Source organism: Mchenga conophoros, linkage group LG4 (assembly GCF_057382185.1).
Source record: "Mchenga conophoros isolate Kocher_MC1m ecotype Shallow Benthic linkage group LG4, M_conophoros_male_GT1.1, whole genome shotgun sequence".
Taxonomy (NCBI): Eukaryota; Metazoa; Chordata; class Actinopteri; order Cichliformes; family Cichlidae; genus Mchenga; species Mchenga conophoros.
Genome location: NC_140529.1, coordinates 3,658,545 through 3,664,782, shown reverse-complemented (window position 1 = coordinate 3,664,782; position 6,238 = coordinate 3,658,545). Strand labels below are relative to the sequence as shown.

At 42.3% G+C, this 6,238-nt stretch overlaps 1 long non-coding RNA gene across 1 annotated transcript; it reads right to left on the bottom strand.

Moving 5' to 3' along the window:
• Positions 1 to 5,353: 5,353 nt before the first annotated feature.
• LOC146575295 (uncharacterized) lies at positions 5,354 to 5,922 on the bottom strand. The gene is made up of 2 exons (XR_014892108.1): positions 5,741 to 5,922; positions 5,354 to 5,606 (listed from the first exon to the last, which is right to left on the bottom strand). It is a non-coding gene; the product is annotated as an uncharacterized LOC146575295 (long non-coding RNA).
• Between the last annotated feature and the right edge of the window lie 316 nt (positions 5,923 to 6,238).

The following is a 6,238-nucleotide window of genomic DNA, read 5'->3' as shown; positions in this document are numbered from 1 at the left end:
GGAAGGAACCAAGTCCTCAGCTGGAACACTCGTGTTTGTCCACAGACAGGAAACACAGCAGGAAACTTCCTGACAGAAGTGCAGCTCATGGATAACACACTTCCTGTCAGTCAGAATGAGGCTGCAGCCAAACACAGAAAGGTGTTTTTGTCCAGATGAGCCCAGAGAAGAAACACGAGTGTTCACAGAGAGGTGAAACATGAGGTTGGAGTCCTCGTCAGCATCCAGAAGAGCTGCTGTGAAACCCTGAGTACTCATGACAGACTCTGATGGCACAAACACATCATGATTCAAACAGAAAGACAAACATGGAGCTCCTGATCCTCCTGCATGAGAACAAGCTGACATGAGCGCTGTGTCTGAGAGTGTCTCCCTGTCACAGTGACAATAACACAGCTGCTGCTCACAGTCATTAAACTGACCTGAGGTCAGCTGTGCTCCTTACATATGAACCATGTGACCTCACATCAGTGCTGTGGATGACTGTAGTCATAGAAGAGTAGAGCTGTAGCAGGTGGTGTGAGGAGGAGGTGGTGTATTCTAGTTAACGCAGTACTGAAACACTCCAGCAGAGGGCGCTGTTAAGTCCTTATTGTAACACAGTTACTGTGTGCAGTTAGACTTCATACATAATCTGCACTTATTTCCATCAGACATGCTGTCAGTAAATGATTGGTTTCTATTGATTCTACTTCCTGTTGACTCGTTTGATGACAGTGAAACAATCACAGCTGATTGTGTGATGATGTAAACTGTCACTGTTACATTCAGTGTGTGTGACATAATGTTAGTGCAGGCTGATAACAGCCTGGTTCTGTTAGAAACACATGAACGTGTCCATAGATCAGTGTGTGTTTAACATGAGAGCTTCAGCCCTGCTGATGTGTTAAATAAAGACATGCAGGAAAACTGATGAGACTCTGAAATAACTCTTTATATTTATAATGTAACTCTGCATCAAAAGAACAACAAAGGATCCCAGACAGGTTTCTGTGAACAAAGACCATTCTGATGTTTCTGTGTTTCTAACACTTTGACATTATTAGTAAACAGACTGCAGTGAGCAGCATTTATAAAGAGCTTCTATATAAAGATATGACAGCTGTTTGACAAGTTTATCACTCTGTGTTTGGACCTGATCAGTCCAGCTGTTTACTTGAAACATGTTCATTTACCTGTTCTGTTATATTCATGTTCTTGTCTCTGTTGAAAACACATTTTAATGTCCCTCAGATTTTTCTCCCAGATGAATAAATATAAAAATGACACAAACTGACTGCAGCTACTTTTTGTCCTTTCTGTCAAAAACCTTCATGTGACTCATGAGAGACACGTTTCAGCTGTTTGTGACAGATCAGAGGCCAACAAGTCATTTATAACACTTTCCATCATTGTTTAAAGTTCTCAGTGTTTCTGTGTTGCTGCGTATAGGATCTCCCAGCATCATCACTGTGCTGTCCAATCATTGTGTGCGAGGTTACCCTTATAGTGCGATGTGTGTTTGCACAAAGAGAAGCATGTGTGTCAAATATAAATAAGCACAGAACAGAAACAGCTGCTCGTTTCTTCTGTTTAGAGTCAAGTTAGTGTTTTGTGTCTTTGTTTGAGGCCTGATGTCGAGCAGAGGTGTGTGTAACTGCACTGGTCTGTTATATGTGTGAAGTGTGTGCTTCTCTTCAGCATCATCTTTGTCACTGCTGATTCCTTTGTGTCATCATGTGTTGAGAAGAGAGAACAGTTATAACGGAGGAGCAAAAGGAAGCCCTGAAATCTGCATCAACAAGGAAGTGTTGGCTCACCAGTGATCCCAGCAGAGCCACTGGTTTGGCTCCAGTTGTTCTAGATTCAATGATGTTGTTGCTACAGATACATGTCAGCATCTTTATTGAATTTAATATGAAGCAGAAATGGTGTCATTAGGAGAAGAAGAGGAGAACAAGTCCGGCGAGGAGGCAGCAGCTCTTAAAGATGAAACAGCAGCTCAGCCCTGAGCTCAGAGAGCTGCACATGAAAAAGCTCCTCAAGCAGATCCTGTCAGAGGTTTGTCATCAACAGGAGGAACTGTTCACATCATAGGATGAAGATGCTGTCAGCTGGATGAAGAAGGTTATTTAATGCAAACGTTCACACTGAAGTCAAATTGTTGTCGTGTTGAACAGATTCATGTACTGATCGTCTCCAGAATGTTAGAAGAGCTTCAATGAATCATTAGAAACAACTTACAGCTGCACAGCTGTGTCAAACACATCTGTGTGTCATTGTGGGATTGTTGTGTTTCTACATGTGACACACGTCTAAAACATGCACACAATCTGAACACAAACAGGGACTCATGTGTTCCCACAGCCAGATGCTGAGAGCCATTTCCTTGTAGTCCTGTGTCTACATACATGAACCATTAGATGTTATTGGAATGATTGTCAGCTCTGATAGTTTCATGTGTGTTTAGCTGGACGCTGTTTGATCCTCGACATGTTTAAAGGTGTCCAGTCCTGAGACACTGGGGCTGGAAACAGCTGTGATGTCATTGGACTGTCACACAGACAGAAGTGCATGAAGTGAGCAGCCGAGGAGCCGCTGATGTTTTGGATTCAACAGCATTTGAAAGGTCGACACAGACACATTTGCACACAGAAAGCTGAATCTGTCATATGCCACAGTGAACTCACTGTTCAGTGTTTTTCAGGAAGCTTCTTAACTGCCTCTGCTGCCAAACAAGCAGCTGATGTCCTTGAGAAGAAGCTGAAGAAGTCTTCAACAACAAATACAGGAAGTGGACTTTCAAATACTAGATTCACTTTAGACTCACAGAGAAATGACTCAACCAGCTGTGTTTGACTCTATGAAAGGTCAGTGTGTGTCTGCACACAGACTGTTGTGTTGGACTGTTATTCAGTTGTCTGCTGAATGTTTTCAAATGTCTGCATCTCAGCTGTGATGAGGCTGGGGGTCATGGGAGGCCACCGTAGCAGCCTCTTCAACATCATGACATCATCATAAATGCTGCTGGACTGTCTGATGGGCTGACGGTGAAAAAGCCGTCGGGAAGGAAACAGAAGACGTTTCAGAGGCTGCAGCAGATTTCTTTGATTCGGGGCCTTTTTCAGCTTTATTGGACAGAGCAGTGAAGATAAGTGACAGCAAAGCAGAGAGAAAGGGGGCGTGGCCCGGGTCAAAGCCAGGCCAGCTGCTCTCCACCTCGTGGTCACCTGCTCATCCTAGTGAGCTCCACCAGCAGCCCTTTCACACACTTTACACTGTCAAACACTGTGTGTGGACCTCAGCTAACAACAGGCTACATTTAAGTCTGGACTACATGCTTTTATATTGTTTTTATTCCATCAGCAGCTCAACATCATGAGCAGCTTTGACATAAAGACATCAAACTCAAGCTGACTTTAAACTACTTTTAATACAGGGGCTCAAAAACAACAACATCTTTATTATATATCAGGACACAAAGTCATTTCATCTCAAAGGGAAACAGCTTTATTTGGAATAACCAGCACTATCAACTGGTTTGGGATCTCCACCAGTTTCATGTCTTTGCAGCTTCTCCAACAAAGTTCCTGTAAAATCAGCATGTTTGTCTTTATTGGTTTGATAGTGATTGATTATTCAGTCCCAATCTGCTGTCATCTAAAGAACAAAATGATGTTTCTATGAGTCACAAAGCTCCAGATGTTGTCGGCTTCACAAAGAAAACAAAGAACTTAAACACAAAGTGTTTGGAGCCAAAATGTTCCCAAGCTGCTCTTTTTGAAATGGCAGAGGTACAGTGGTGTCTAACAGCACACTGTGGAAGGCAAACATGTTATTGTTGGATGAAACTTCATGAATCCTTTGTAGATTTGAGCTGTTGGAGCCTTTCTTTTCTCTTCAGGTGTACAGATGCTGAGGAGGCAGGTGAAGCAGGTGGAGCTGTTGTGATGCTGGCAGAGGGTGTGTCTTAGTAACTCTGTGAGGCAGAACTGGATCCAACATTGTGGATGTGTTGATGTTGGAGCCATTAAGAGTCTCTGGCCACACTGTAGGATTTCCCTTTGATCCACTGTGGGGGCATTTTGGAGTCTGTCAGTGAAACTCTTCATGTTTGTGTTTGACTCCAGTTTATAGAAACAGAGAAATGTGTCATGCTTTTGTTCGGCCTCCACAAATACACACATTTGTTCATTGGTTGGACTTTTTGGAAGGAGACACATTGAAAACCATGTTAATAAGATCTTGTTGTTTCCTGTGGATCCGACACAGAGAGTGGACTTCAGACAGAAAGCGTGGAAGAGATTTTAGAGGCCGTGTGTGGCAACAGGAAGTTTCTGTGTGTTTGCTGATCTTACATGTGGAAAACAACACGTGATGTTTGTGAAGTTCTACAATGATCATTGTTCTCACAGCATTTTGAGTGGGAACAGTTCAAACTGGGAGTAGTGGGAGTTATTTACTGATTGAAACAAGCTGAATGTTTCTGTGACGATGAAGATCAGCAGCTCAGCTGATCAATGAACTGACATCTATCAGTCGTTTCATGAGATGAAGTCATCAGCAGACATTTGTTCTGACTGTGTGATGAATGTCAGAACGTCAGGGCTCTGCTTTAGTCACTGCTTGATGATCATTGGCTCATTGTTGAATCCAGGGCCCAGTCTGACCTCTGACCTTTGCTGCAGGTCTTCTGTGTTATCTCCACTTTCATGTCTGATCTTCTGCTGTATCGTCCAAAATAAACATCTGGATCATTTCCAACACTTCAGCAGATCTTTAGTTTGGGCAGTGCAGCACAGAATAACACATATTGTACTATACTGCCCACTTCCTGATCTTATTGGATCTGTGTGTGAGGTTGGTGAAGGAAACACATGTTTACTGAGTGAGTCGCTGCCATTAGGAACTAGTTTTTATATCACAGCCTGGAAATCACACAGGACCATTTCTGCAAGTGAAAAGTCGTCATTGGAGGAAAATGATTGTGTAGTTTATGCGACTGTTGTTTGTAAATGAAGACTTGTCCCAACTACATGTGCTGCTGACCCTTGACCTTTTCTTTAGGTGCACAGAGGAGTCTGTGGGAACATCCAGAACTGAGGCATCTTGTGTACAAACGTGTTCAGACCAGATGTCAAATGATGTCAGATGTCATCCGTGAATGGATGCAACTGTGGATCGTTCCAATAAAATGAGGCAGTTTTGTAAGTACAAGCCCACTACAACCCATCATCAACATTTTAAATTACATTATACATCTTCACTGATATAAAGCACCACTATTTTAACCTGATTCACTTTTTCCACCCTAACAGTTCATTCCTCAAATCAAACAAGATATTTGACCCTAAAAAAATGCATCAACAAATAATTTTGTAATAAAATATTTATTCTTCAACTTTTACAAGTGAAATCAAACAAGTGTGTTTAAGAGTGAAACCAGAGTGGAAGCTGCTCATATAGAGTCCAACCCAGGCTAAAGTAAGCTGAGTAGAGCAGCACCATCAGTGTCGGCTCTCTGGACACGGTGCAAGATCGCCATCTGCAGGACAAAACTAGTTTTTCTCGCCCTCCTCGTCAACATCAAGATGATGTCATCGTACAGCAACTGATTCCCTGTCCGTCTGGAACAAAGCATTTACATTAAAAAAGACATTTACAGAAAATACAAACACCAACAACACATCTCATCATCACATGATATTTTATTATTTATTATATTATATATTTTTATTGTACCATCAACATCAACAAATACCAGCATATTTTCTTTGAGATTGAGTAGAGTGAACCTTTCCCTTGGTTCACTTCCTGCTCGCAGCATCAGCTGACCTCTGACTTCCTGGTTAAGGTCTCTCAGCGTTGACTGGAATATCAAATCAGACTCACACCATGTTCTTGTAATGTGGTCATGTCTGTCAGCTGTTTGAAGAGCATCTCTGGCCTAAACACAATAGGAAGAACAACAACACGGCAAAAAAAAACAACACATTTCCATATTAGATGAAGGGCGCCGTAACTGGAAATGGTAACATTCATCTGATGCTGCTTTGGATTTATCTTCTGTTTTAGACCAACTTTGATCACTTCGAGCCATCTTAAGTCCGTTTGTTCTAACTTCTCACTAACATCTCGTATGATTTCAGATCCCTGCTGTTCCTCACCTGCCCTGTAGGTTTGTGCTTTGACCTCCAGAGGGCGACAAATCAGCACAGACAGAGAGCTCCATTCAAACTTTGCTGCCATCAGGAATAAT